At 34.0% G+C, this 14,339-nt stretch overlaps 2 long non-coding RNA genes across 2 annotated transcripts; both read left to right on the top strand.

Moving 5' to 3' along the window:
- The first annotated feature begins 3,307 nt into the window (after positions 1 to 3,307).
- On the top strand, positions 3,308 to 4,427 carry LOC148854270 (uncharacterized). The gene is made up of 4 exons (XR_016094790.1): positions 3,308 to 3,444; positions 3,574 to 3,725; positions 3,825 to 3,905; positions 4,091 to 4,427. It is a non-coding gene; the product is annotated as an uncharacterized LOC148854270 (long non-coding RNA).
- A 2,421-nt stretch (positions 4,428 to 6,848) lies between these two features.
- Positions 6,849 to 7,862, top strand: LOC148854269 (uncharacterized). Its single transcript, XR_016112201.1, has 3 exons — positions 6,849 to 6,992; positions 7,115 to 7,179; positions 7,550 to 7,862. It is a non-coding gene; the product is annotated as an uncharacterized LOC148854269 (long non-coding RNA).
- The last annotated feature ends 6,477 nt before the right edge of the window (positions 7,863 to 14,339 follow it).

Here is a 14,339-nt window from a genome sequence, read left to right as displayed (position 1 = left end):
GTGGCCAACTGACTACATAGGCGCCCTTACCGGTCGAGCCTTCCAAGGCCCCCGTGTGAGCTGGCAACCTAAAGTTAGTAGTGCTGCCCCCGAAGGTCGAGCTCCTAGTAGTTTCTTGTAGGAGTAGGTGACTAGCATTACGAAACTGATGCAGGCCAAGCCTACGGGCCACATTACTACTTAAGACCCAGTCGCCTCTCCGGCACGGGCAAAAGTCAAAGAAGAGTAGACTACGAGTCGCTCCCAAAGCCCACGAGCCACACTAGTAATTGGATCAGCACTTACTAGCTCATCGACTTACGAACCAAAAGAAATCTACTCCCTTCGCTGAGTTACTATCAGCTCGGGAGTGGGGGGCTATTGACGAGGGCAGATTTGGCCCTCCAGTGAAATTATGACACGTGGCACCTAGTGACAACTAGGTAAACACCCAGCCAACAAACTTACGAAGTTGGTGACCCACCCGGGCACCAGTCTGGCCGGCCTAGCGCGACTTACGCGTGGCCTGATGTGCGCTTGCGTAACCTGCGCGAACTGCGCGCGGCCTAGCACGCGGCCTGCGCGACCTGGCGCTGCCTGCGCGACCTGTTCGACCTGGACCAGCCTAGCACATGATCCGCCCAAGCCGCCCGTAAGACGCCCACCGAAAAACTCGGCAGCGTACATCCCCCCGAGCTCGGTAGCTCACCAGGGAGCTCGCCAAAGAGCCAGGCAGCTCGGCAGAGCTCGCCACAAACAGTTCGGAAGAGCTCGCTATAGGCAGCTCGCCACTTGTAGAGAAGTTCGGTATAGGAGTAGTTTGGCGTATCGCAGAAAGATCTCCTGTCTGACGACCTGGCCCAGACACCGACCCACCGACTGACGCAGGCGCCGCCCTGACAACCTGGCCCAGGCGCCGACCTGGCCGCCTGACACAAGCGCCAGCCTGACGACCTCGAGGAGTTCACCACCGTACCCCGGTTCTGACAAGATGTGACGAGTCTTACCGTTTGGAGGCTTTTCGCCCACCTAACCCATGAGAACTCTGGTATATAAAGACCTCAACCCCTAAAGGGGAGAGGGAGGAAAAAAGGGAAGTAACCCCTACTCTCTAGCTCTCTCATATTATCTTCAAAGCTCTCTACAATAAGAGTGCTAACTTAAGCGTCGGAGAGCCCCCACCGGGAAAATACCCCCGGGACCTCTGATTCAGTTCTCGCAGGTCCCTCAGCTCCCACCGCCTACAAAGAGGAGGAAAAGATGGAGTTCTCGTAGGCCCCTCCGCTCCCACCACCTACAAAGAGGAGGAAAAAATTGAGTTCTCGTAGGTCCCTTAGCTCCCACTGCCTACAAAGGAAAGAAGACCAGCTCATGCTGAGGGCAGTCGGATTGCGCCGCACCAGGGAGCTCCACCATTCTCTAAGTCACTGGCCGCCTAGTAGGGAGTTCGCCACCAGGTAGCTCTCCGCCAGGCAATTCGCCACCGAGCAGCTCGCCACCAGGCAGTTCGCCACCGGGCAGTTCACCACCAAGCAGCTCGCCACCAGGGAGTTCACCACCGAGCAGTTCGCCACCAGGAAGTTCACCACCAAGCAATTGGCCATCAGGGAGCTCGCCACCAGGCAGTTCGCCACCAGACAGTTCGCCACCAGGAAGTTCACCCCCAGGCAGTTCTCCACCAAGCAGTTCGCCAGTAGACAGTTCACCACCAAGTAGCTCATCACTAAGGCACGCCACCTCCAGGTCAAATGACGAGGTACTTGGCCAAAAAATTTTACATCACAAAACATTGGTACGTGACCGAAAACGACTACATCAGATTCCAATGTAGACCTAGACGCTGGAATGGAAGCGGCAATGCGGCAGTCGTGGTTGGTTGATCAAAAAGATGACTACAACCAATTGACCAAGTCTGTTCGCTTAGAGATATGATTACTGTCGTCCCAAGGCTTGTAGGCCAGAGTGCTCTCCCTTCGGTTAACTGAAACCGAACCGAATTGATTAATTGATTTGATTAACTAAAACTTTTTATTCGATTTCATTAATTTAGTGTTCGATTTTTCGGTTTTTTTGTTCACCCGTACCCACGGGAATCAAGCCATCTCCTAATGAATTGACAGAGATCAAGGAGTTTCATTACGCAAGATTGTGTTCAATTTCTTCGATTCCTGAATGAAATGTTTTAAAGATGGTGGTTGAGCATGAGCCCAAAGGTACAAATATAGGTATCTCAACAATTAAACAATATAGAACTTACTAAAAGTGGATTCGATAGGTAACAAGATTACAGAATAAGAAGGGACCTTAATTTAAAAGCAATTGTCTAGCTTCTTTATACAAATAATGGGAGGATATTAAGAATGGCAACGGGGCAGGGGGCGGGGATCATATTCCTCATCCCCAATCTCTATTATGTAATAAATTCTTGTTCTTGTTCTTGATCTTTATCAGGAATAAAAATTGTCCTCCATTCCCAATCTCCGATGGGGATGGATTCTTTACGGGGATCTGAATCTTCAAAATTTTTTAGTTAACAATATATATATATATATAATTGGGGTGAGGACCTCATTCCTCTTCCCGGATCTCAATCAGGATTCCTATTAATTTCCGTCCTCATCCCCTCCCCACCAAATCAATTCCCATACAGACTCTATCTGATCGAGGAAATTGGGTACCCATTGGGAATAAGAAAATACATAACCAGTCTATTTAGGGTTTGGTAAGCCTACACCCCTGTTTGCACATACTCGGACTTGGCCACCCCACTGTAGTCCAACTCCTAAAGCCCCCTTTGTTTCAACACAATTTCATTTGCGCTATAACGATAGGGCTGTCAATGGGTAGCGTCTTAGTAAGGTCCAGGTAGAAATAGTTCTAACTAATTATTAATCACATAAAATTACCAACTCAGAACCATTAGAATTAATAGTTAAGTCTATTAAGTTGATTATATTGAAAGTTATGGTTATTTATTTAAATAATAACTTAAATTTTATATTTTGATAATATAGCCTTCACAAAATGGTCATATTTTTTAAACTATTTTTATGTTTTAGTTAATTGGCTAACTCTATTTTTACTATTTATATGCTGTCTTATAGTATCCCAATTTTTTTTGACAATTGTCTAAAACTTTTCTTGCCATTAATTTTCCCTCATTCTCCATTCACATGCAACATAGCTGATATATTATTTAAAATTCTTAAAATACCATCTCCGTGTCTGACTCCGTTAAATAACGACATTGAATAGCTGATAGCTAATCTTGGGATGCTCTCCAAGACCCAACGTCAATTGAATACCTGATAGAGATACCGACGTCGTTCTTCTAAATAATTGATTTTCAGGAAATAAAACATTTATTAATTAGGCAATAACAGTGACAAGTTTGAAACGAAGGTTGATGCATCAGCAACCATCTCCATTGTGGAGAAGAAGGATTGGTAGCTTCGCAACAGAAAGGTGGGTTTCACTTTATTTGCTTCGTTATTCATTTTTCCTTACCGATGATCTACTTTGGGGGATTTGATTTATCGTTCCCTTCCCTGTTTTATTAAGCTTTCTGCTATTGTTGGTGTTTGTGATGAAAAGCCTCCTGTTTCTCTCTCGTTTTCCCCATTACCCGCGTCGATCGCTGTCACTGCTGTTTCTTCCATTGTCAATCATCTGCACTGCCAACCAAGGAGTACATATCCACAAATAAACCTCTGCTGGAGGACCTGAGGAGGAAGAAAGAAGAATGGGTAAATGAGTTTTGGGACGTCCAATCACAGATTGTTAGATATGTGAGGAAATAGTAGGCAATGTTGATTTTTTTTTTTTTTTTTTGAGCATTGCTGCAGTAAATAGGATAAGAGGAGAAAAGGAAGTGTGGCTCTTTCTTCTAGAAATTGCAGGTCTCCAATGGATAGACGCTCCCTCTTGTAAATGGATCTTTTCTTTCTTTTTAATATTTTATTGTTTTGTTTTAATAATACCTTTATTATGAGGAGGAACTTCAGCGACTAATGCATCGATTTCTCGTCTCTTTGTTGGTTCCTTGATGCAATATCTCTCTTTCTGCTTGTTTATCTTTGTTGTAATTATGAACTGTGTGTTGGATGATCAGGAAATTTGGGTCGAAATTGGAGAAAGCGATAGTGATAGAGACATAATGCTTCTGCAACTTGAACAAAAATGCCTTGATGTATATAGGAGGAAGGCAAATAAAGCTAGCAATTGTTCTTTTTTCATGAACATTGTTGTAGTAATAGAATAAGAGGAGAAAAGGAAGAATGTTCCAGTTTATAGGACTTCGTTCTTTTGTTTATTCGGTTGTTTCTGTCATGGCTACCTTGGAAATGGCAGGCATTCCTTTAATTTCAGAGACTACGTGTGGTTCTCTCCTCTATAAGTATTGCAAGCCTTTTTAATGTATAAAAAAATAAAATATTCTTTTATTCAAATGTTTCTTTTTGAAAATTTAAAGAAGAATGATGGGTAAAATAATCTTTTTGATATTTCTGTTAACAAATGTTAAGGGTAAATAAGTTAATTTCCAAACAATAAGGGTAAATAAGTTAATTTCCTAAAACTTGGAGATAGTTTAAGAAATTTGTCCTAATAAAAATGATAAAAAATAATAAATTATTTATATATATAAATAAATTAAATATTTTTAACTAATATTATTTTATTTATCATCTATTAAAGTTACCATTTTGAACATAAAATATGATAAGAATTATTAAATATATATATATATATATATATATATATATATATATATATATATATATATATATATATATACACTACTTTAAAAAGCATGAATAGCCTCAAGAATATTTTTGGAATTTTCTAAGGATAAAATTTACCCCTTTATATCTAAATTTATTGATAAAAAATGAGGGAAAATAGGGTAATTATTTCTTGATATTAAATGAACTGAAATGAGGTAATTTAAAGATATTTAATGCATTCAATTCTCTCTCATTAAATCCAACATTGAATTTATTAACTTGCATTCATGCTCATTAGGTCACATATTTAAGTCATTTTTGTTTCTTCTCATCATTAAGCTCTATTAATTAAATCCATACTTAATAAATTAATAATTCCAATAACATAAAAGCTTATCCTTTTAAAATCTACCTAACAAAAATAGTGTTTTCATGTAGGTGGTGGTAAGAAATTAAATTATTATGGGTCAAATGGGTTAATCTATGTTGCCACGATTAAATAATAAAACTAAAAAAAAAAAGATAAAATGAAAAAATTGAGAAAATTTTAACATACATATTAAACAATAATAAGTATGATAAATAAGAAATGTTTTTAGTAATGATGGAAATTGAATCTAAAATTTAAAACCAAATGAAAATAAAAATATTTTCCTATTTTCTCTCATTAAATCCTATATTTAAGATATATTTTTCTTATTATTAAATTCTTGTAAATAAATTCACAATATTAATTTTAAAAGAATAGAAATAAACATTAATATTTAAAAACAGACCATCGATTTGAACCAGATAATCAAACCGTCAAATTAGAATCTGATGGCCATAACAATTCCAGTTCCGGGTCGGTTTTTAAAATTTGACTTGCTCAGTATTTTCCTCCTCCTTATTTCTTAGTGGTGATGAATGGCATACGAACTCCACGGTTGAATTTAATAAGCTGGAATGTTGGCACCAAGCACAAGAGTTTGTTTATTTTTTAAGTTGATTGTACTTGAGAGGTGTTATAATTTCACTCTCTTCATTGTTTTCTGGTCGTGTACTACTTTAAGGAAGAGCAAAGGTTAATAAGTTTCCAAAGTGAGTGTCCCACGTAAGCTATCCTTCATCTTCATGCTTGTCTCCATCTTGTGTCTACTGACTTGTGTTGTTTCCTAGTAAAGTCAGCCACACACGTAGCCATCGGAAGGCGAGAAAATGACCTTCAAATAGTACATGAATTGTAGGGGGACATATATGCAACAATGATACCTTCTCCCATACCTAATATATTGGGTACTTAATTTGATCAAATGCGTTTAATTATTGAGTATCGTCCACTCATCAAAAAGTCAATCAACCCTCCTTAAAATTTTCTCCATACAAGTGTCAGTTGATCTTAGTCAACTTTTCCGATGGCAACGTATATGCATGATCATGCTTGTATTGTGGGTTTGATAAGATTAATCAAAGAAAGAAAGAAAAAATATAAGGTTGATCATGTTCACTAACTTCAACAAGTAGACTTTCCTGCTAGCCACCATATATAAAGAAGTAGAAGAAAACATATCAGAATTACATGAACTACATTTCTTTCTCTGGTAAATTCAATGAAACATTAATGTGGCATGTCCCACTAGGGCCTTGATAGATTTAAGTAAAGGTAATTAAGAACAGTTAAGGAAAAGTATATCCTTTTGTCACCTTCCACTTTCATGGTGGATGCATCTTTCTCCTTACTGGTTGTGATTGTATATTTCTCTTCTCTTGTTTGAATCTTAATTGTATATTAATTTGCTAATGTTGTCTCTTACTCAACTAATTCAAAGACTTTGCTCTCTTATGTATGTGTATGTGTATGTATATGTATATGTAGGTCATCTTCCAAAAAAATATTCTATGTCTTTCTTTCATGTAGTACTACTTGGCCATCATAACAGACACCCTATTTTGGTATATATTAATGCCAGCTTTAATTATTAATTATCACACAACACCGGGCATTTGGGTTCCTTGGAAAAAATGTTCACAAATTAGGTAGACCTCCATAAGATATGCTAATAAGTACTTCACTTTTTTGACTTTGGTGCATGAAATGATAAAATGTGCTTAGACCACTACATGCGTCAAAAGAATCTTTGCTCTATATATAGCATGGTGACACAACATAATTCTCTTATAAAGATCATCGCTATTATAGAATGTAAAGCTTAATTAAGAGGTAGAAAATGGCGAGAAGTCTCCTTCATCTACTAGTTATTCTATTGGGTTTTTCTCACCTCATCTTCTTGAATGCTGTCCCAATAAGAAGTCAGTCTCCATTCTTTTATTACGTATTATATATCTAATATTTAATTTATTGTGGAAGTATACCTTCTGCTGCTATTTGTTCTTAATCAACCAATCGTTTTGTTTTAATTTTGCGGTTACAGGGACTAGAGATATATTATCTGATACAAGAGTTCTTCCAGCTTCAGACAACACCCACCGCCACCAGGTACATATACTAGATTGCTAAAGTTAATGCTTCAAATTGTAGTACTCTTTGCATATTTTCTTTTTTCAATTAGGGCATATTTAGCTAATAACCATCCTTCTTATAATCAAAATCAATGTTTCAGCAAAATTAAGTACAGAGTAAGTGATGAAATCAAATTCCTATCTCTTGGTCTACTTTATTATGGTTCGTTTTGTCCTTGAACTAAAAGATCTTTGTGAAATGAGACTTCAAAATAATGATTTAAAAAATAAATAAAGAGAAAGAGAAATTAAGTTGTTATATAATATAATTAATAGTCAGACTTAACTTCTGCTGCATGCTTTCTTTGTTTTTTGTTTTTATTTTTTTCTTGTGTATATGAAAACAGGAGGCAAGCACAGAGGAATCATGGGAAGAAAAATTTATGAGTGATAGGATAGATTTGGAGAAGAATGATTATGCACCAGTAGCTAATGGTCGCCACACTCCTCCAAAGCCAGCACCAATTAGAACCTAGTTTCTCTAGCAAGCTAGGTGGGAAGTCTTGAAAACATTATACATATTATATTGGGTAAGAAATTAATTTTCTTAGCATGCACGTACTGTTTGACTCTTGGAGTCGATCGGGCTATTTAGCTTTATATGCATGGTATATGTATGGAAAGAGGAGAATAAATGGTTTGTTAATTAATTAGTAGGTGCCATCATGCAATCTCTAAATTAAAGTTATTGATAAATATAATTAGTTATTGATAAATATATATATATATATATATATATATATATATATGGTTTTGTGTTTTCTCGAAATTTCTTTAAACTCTGTCTCCTGATTTCTGTGGCCGTATCGAATCCCAATATTCCATCTCCGATTTGCTCTGGGTCTCTGCCAGTCAGATAACTTGCCAAAACTGATCCACCATCAATTGAAAAAGAGAATTAATATCAAAGTTAGAGTTAGGAGGGAAAGTAAAATTCCTTGAGAATTTTCCGAAAAGAAATTAAAATCTATAGGAATACAGTAAATCTGTCTACGATAAAATGATGGTTCTAGAAGAGGGAATAGGAGTAGGCGGTAAGAAATCATTTGAGAGGTTAATAACAGAGTGATGACAAAGAAATATGACCCTTTATTTATTTATTAATTAATTAATTAATTACAGTCGAGTGGAAGGGACTGTTTAAGATGATGCTATCAAGGGATTGGTTTTTATTATGCCTTTTGAAAGAAGGTTATAACATGTTGTCAACGATGAATAGTATTTCAGATTTAATTTAATTAACGGATCCTCCGCCTTTTAAATTGCGTCTTCACGTACATACGCCAATATCATTTTTGAAACTATTAATTAGAAATTTTATTTTTTTTAAATATCTTCCTAAAATTTTTCTTTCTCTTATACGTTTCAATAACCTAATAATCTAACGTATTAAATTTTTTCCTAAACAACCTTTTCTTTTATCCCCAACTTTCTCTTAAATTATCTCTAATTTAGTAGGAAGTTTCTCTCCTAAACTATTTCTAATTCTTATTTGTCTTCTCCTCCACTTTTTATCTACATCTATCTAAAGAAAGTTTCAATTAAAAAATTATTTAAATATTCTAAAAAAATTATATAATAACTTTAAAATATTTTTTAAAAAGACAAAATTAATTATAATCAATTTAATAATATTTATATTATTAATAATTATATATCTTTACAAAATTCATCACAGAATTATGTACAAACAATATAAATTATGCTTTTTAGATTATTCAATCTAAATGTTAATCAAATAATCAAAATCTAACATTAAAAATGAAATATTATTTAAATATTTTAATAATTAAATATCTTAAATAACAAAATATTAAAATTAATATTTTAAATCAATTAATAATACATTTTAAATATTTACTGAATAACTTTCAATTATAATACATAGATTAAAATTTTAAATATTTATTTAAATAACTAAACATTTTAAATAATTATAAATAGTTAAAATAAATAAATTATGTATTAATCATACTATAATTTTATGGATTATTAAATTCAACAATTAATATTTTAAAATTTAAATAATGAAATTATTTCAATAAATAAATTATATTATAAATAAATAATTTCATTTATACCAATTAATAATTATAGAAAATAACTTTCAAAAAAATTAATGTTTATTAATAATGATTTTAAAACTTAATCTATACTTAATATATATTTATATAACTAAAATTAATATTTAGTGTATTCCATAAATTATTTATTGTTTTCTATGATAAATATATTTTTAATAATTATGTATAAATCTTTTTTATTTTTTTATTTAATAGAAAATTTCCAATAATTATTGGAGTTCAAACTACTGTTATTTAGCTTTTTAAATTTAATTTATTATGTATTTTGGCTATAAATTTTTAATAATTATTGAAGATTAAACTATTATTCGCAGGTTGGTTCGGTTAGTTGTATATTGTTTGGCTAGCCAAATCAACTTGGTCAGGTTGGGGAATTGGTCACTCAGGTTATATCCGTTTGGGTCAATTTTCGGTTTGGTCGGTTGGTTCAAAATATTTAAACTTAAAAAATTAAATTTAAATTTTTAAAAATTTATAATGGCATTATTAAAAAATTAAATTTATGATATAAAATATTTTAGCATAGGAAATTTTGGAATTTTCCCACTTTCCTAATGAAAAAAAAAATATATATATATATATATATATATATATATATATATATATATATATATATATATATATATATATATATATATATATATTTAAGGTCGGGTCATTCGATTTTAGTTAGTTTATAAATGGAAAAACCAAAACTAATCCAACCCATTTGGGTTAGGAAATTGTTGAACCAAAGCCGATTGGAAATACTAGAAATTGGATTAGTCAGTTTCACAGTTTGATTATGCATGGCAATGGGGCGGGGTGGGGACAAGGAGCCTCTCCCCATCCCCATCTCCATGGGAATCCCCACTCCCCATGATTCTTTATAATGTCAACCATTGCATTTTTTTTATTTTATTTAAAAAATAAAAATAAAATAATTAAAATTTATAATCTTATCAGAAAATATTCAAACATATTGAACCATATTTTTTAAAATATTAACATATAATTGTATGTATACATATATAATCCCATGGGACAGTGATCAAGGTCCCCATGGGGTAGGGAGTGCTCTCCTTGTCCTTACCAACGGGGACGAAAATTTCCCCATCTCCATCCCTACGGGGGGAAATCATCCCCATGCCCACCCCATTCGGGGCGGATCCCCGCGGGGATTGGGAAAATGGGGAAAATTGTCATCCCTAAGTTTAATAAGCAACCCTATTTAAAATTAATTATTGTTATTTGTGTATTGCAAAAAATTATTAAAAGTAGTATATAAAATATAAATAATTATTAATTATTATATAAAATAATCGTATACTTTTATATGTTTCTATTATTTATCTTTAACTTAACAAATCACGTGCATCGAACAGGTTCCCGCTAGTATATATATCAAGGTTTTTAAAACCAAATCAGACAATAAAACGGTCAGAGGTCTGGTTCTTGGGTCAAATGGTCTGACTGTTTGAATCGAATGGGTGGCCTGTTCTGACAAAAAAAAAAATTTAAATGACTAAAACCATTGAACAATTCGACCACCTGAATCAATGATTTACTGACCAAATCAATGGCTTTTGACAAAATAACGGTTCTGGGGTAAATTGTATACAGAAACAAATGACAATGCTGCCAAACAAACATAAAAGCATAGATACAATTTATATATATCAAAAAGAACAAAATATACAAAGGTAGAAACAAGAAAATGAAACTTGTACGACGAATAACGGTGACAAATTACCAATGGAAGAACCAACCCATCCATCCTCCAGAATGAGTGAAGGGACTACTCAAATCAAAAGTAAAAATGCAATAGGAGAAATTCCCGAGTAAATGCACAAAGAAGAACATGGCCCAAACTGCCGCTAACTAGCCGTTGATGAAACAATAACCAAATCCAATTGTCAAGCCCATCAGCAGCAACCAAAGCCATTACCCAAAACAGATCAACAAAAGTTAATTAGATAACTAAGTTTAGTGGTGCAGCCTAATCCATTGAACACATCATGTGGCTTATAGGAGAGTTATCAACTTATCATGGTTGTGGGGACCTCAGACCAGACCAGGTGTCTTGTGTGTATCCCTAAATCTAGCTAAGAAGGGAGGACATCATCATCGTGGCTACAGATGAAATATTTCATCACATGGTGTGGTGTATCACCATCAACCTATGATAAGCAGGAATCTACTATCAACAAAATGCTCTTAATACTGTTCCAATAAGTCATTGTAGCCAAACATTGGAAATATCTCTCTTATCATTCATGATGAAGAGATGTTCCAAATGTACGACTATAATGACTTGTTGAAAACTGATCTGACACCTCCCTCTCTTCTTTATATGGTTTACAATTGCATATAACCAATTACTGAGTTATACTTGATTACCGCAACACCTGCATTATTGCGACCTTCCCATTCTACCGAGACAAATTGCATGGCATACTTTCTGGCATCAATAATTCATTGTTGATCCCTGTTAATGTTGAACATTTGTTAAAATTTAGCTATCTTGTTTGTTTATTTCTGAGAAGTAAAATGAGGTGATTCCCACTTTTATGTAAGAGAATAGTGATATGAGAGCTTTATGAGAGAGGGTTGAGGTTGGATCATGGATGAACTGGTGAAGGTGATACAAGTTTTGCATTAATTATTGGGATCCAAAATTTTCAGTACCTGTGAATGTAAATGAAAAAAATATATATATACAAAATTTGTATTTTTAGAAATACAAATCAAAATTGCAGAACAACAGATGTAAAACTAAGTGTAAAATTTGTATAAGAATCTACACTAAGGAGGCACGAGTTCGGATTCAGTCAGGGCAAAGCAGGTTCGAGCACTCTATACTATCTTGTATTGAGAATACCTTCATATTTGTGTGTTTTATTTTATGGGGAAATATTCCCAATGCAAGGACAAAAAAGGCTGTTAGAACAGTGTGAGCACAAATTTGCCCTGATAAAAGCCGATCTCTAAGGACACATGATCACTAAACCCTCCTAAATTGTAACTTACCACATGCCACATAACACTCAAAAAGGACAGGACCCATCACTTACCACGCAGCATCAGTCAAAAGGATCAGGATCCATGTTCCATGATCGGAAGGGTGCAAATCGAGTTGGCCGAAGTTAGCATATTAGGCCTTTGGGTCGCACCCATTCAAAGTTCAATACAAGCCCAAGCCGAGTGTTGCACCCACAGCACCCCTATATAAGATGCGTTTCAGTGCAGTGATCAGGAATTTTTGACTGACTTGAGGCAACCCTTAAAGTTCTGGATACTGATGAGGAATTTTTTCTAATTTTTTTGCTTTTTAACATTCAAATTTGAGACAACCCTTTGTCATTACTCCAAATATAAGGTGATAATTTATAATTTATCCATATTTTTTGTTAATGAAAATGGGCTCTTTTCTTTTCATGCCTATGCCTATTTTCTACTAAATAAATTGAGATAATTAGTATGGATCTTTTTTCTCTGTTGATGTATCAAAAGAAAATTCCTTTGCCTATTTCCTAAAATTGACTTGAAATATTTAATAAGGGGGTTAATTATAGAATTATCATTAGGCAAATGATGTTTATAAACACAATTAGTACGAAAGTGAAAACCAAAACACATAAAGCGGTTAATAATAAGAGGGTGTTTGAAAACTTGATCAAAACCAGTTGTTTGGTATTTTTAGGTACATGAGGGTTTGTCTCTTGTAGGGGGGGGGGGGGGTGAAGTGCCCCCTCAAAGGAGGGATGCCAAGTGACCATAGAACTACTGGGTCATTGGCAATCCGTTGCTTAATTATAAATTATAAACACATCAAAAAGTGATTTCCAATTTAGAGAAACATTTTAATTTGAGAACTACATAAAAAATAAAAGATTTTAAAATAAGACTAAAACAAAATAGGTTCAACGCAAATTTAATAATAAGAGGAGTGAAAATTAAGGTATAATTAGGATTAGGAACCAAGAGATTAAGGAGAATGTTGCCCAGAAAATTAGAATAGAAAGAATAAAACCTAGAGATACACCCTAGCACTTATGTGATAGGTCATAGGTGAATACCACTTTGGGTTAAAGGAAAATCATATAAAACAGTTGTAAGGCGGGCTATGTTGTATTGAGCATAATGTTTGAAATTTAAGATATAGCATGTCTAGAAAAAAGATGTGTGCAACATAAGCAAGATTCAAAAAATACTCTTGTATTTTTTACTTTTTGGCTTAATAACTTGTATACATATAGACGCTTCTCAAAAAAGAAAAGAAAAGCTATACACATATAGATTAATATAATTATTTTACTATATAACTAATTATAAACGCTCAGATGAATGAGTGATAAAACTTGGAAGGACAAGGTTAGAAATGAAAGTCATTATAAGAAACTCAGCAGTGGCTCCAATAGGTAAAAAATGAGAGAAAATAGCCATTGAAGTAGTTTGGTCATAATGACAAAACAAGATTCATATAACGGACCCCATATAATTGAGACAAGGCTGAAATGATAATGGTGATTTTAATTTGAGAACATAGATGTTTCTAAATCAAGTCTGGACATTGTATGTTAGAGAAAAGAATTTTACTGATTTTCGACCATTTCAATCTCAGTTATTATTGTAATTAGAATCACGAAGGAAAGATTCAGATAATTTACTTGACAGGTTTTAGGTAGAAACAGTGCACTGCTGTTTTGTGAGAAATGCCCATAAGGGAAGCCATGCCAAACACCTAAATTATATATCCCCCACGAAAAAAATAATTTACTTGACAGGATCTCTACTTATTATTATTATTATTATTATTATTATTATTATTATTATTATTATTATTTTCGACCCATATTAGTTAGAGTAGAAAGCAATGGATTGGTCTTAGATAAGATTGAAAGCATATTTAAGATGGGTCGTTTGATGTTAAATATATTCCTAACCTGACGTTATTATAATACTTTTTATATTTTTTTAGGAGAATGACTGGGGCCCATCCATTTATTTTTTGACAAAAGTATATATTTTCTGCTAATTAGTTCCCACCCTAGTCAAAGGAAATACTAATTGG

This window comes from Nelumbo lutea, chromosome 4, assembly GCF_056320005.1.
Source record: "Nelumbo lutea isolate HS-2025 chromosome 4, American lotus-T2T, whole genome shotgun sequence".
NCBI lineage: Eukaryota > Viridiplantae > Streptophyta > Magnoliopsida > Proteales > Nelumbonaceae > Nelumbo > Nelumbo lutea.
This window is presented reverse-complemented; position numbering and strand designations above follow the sequence as displayed.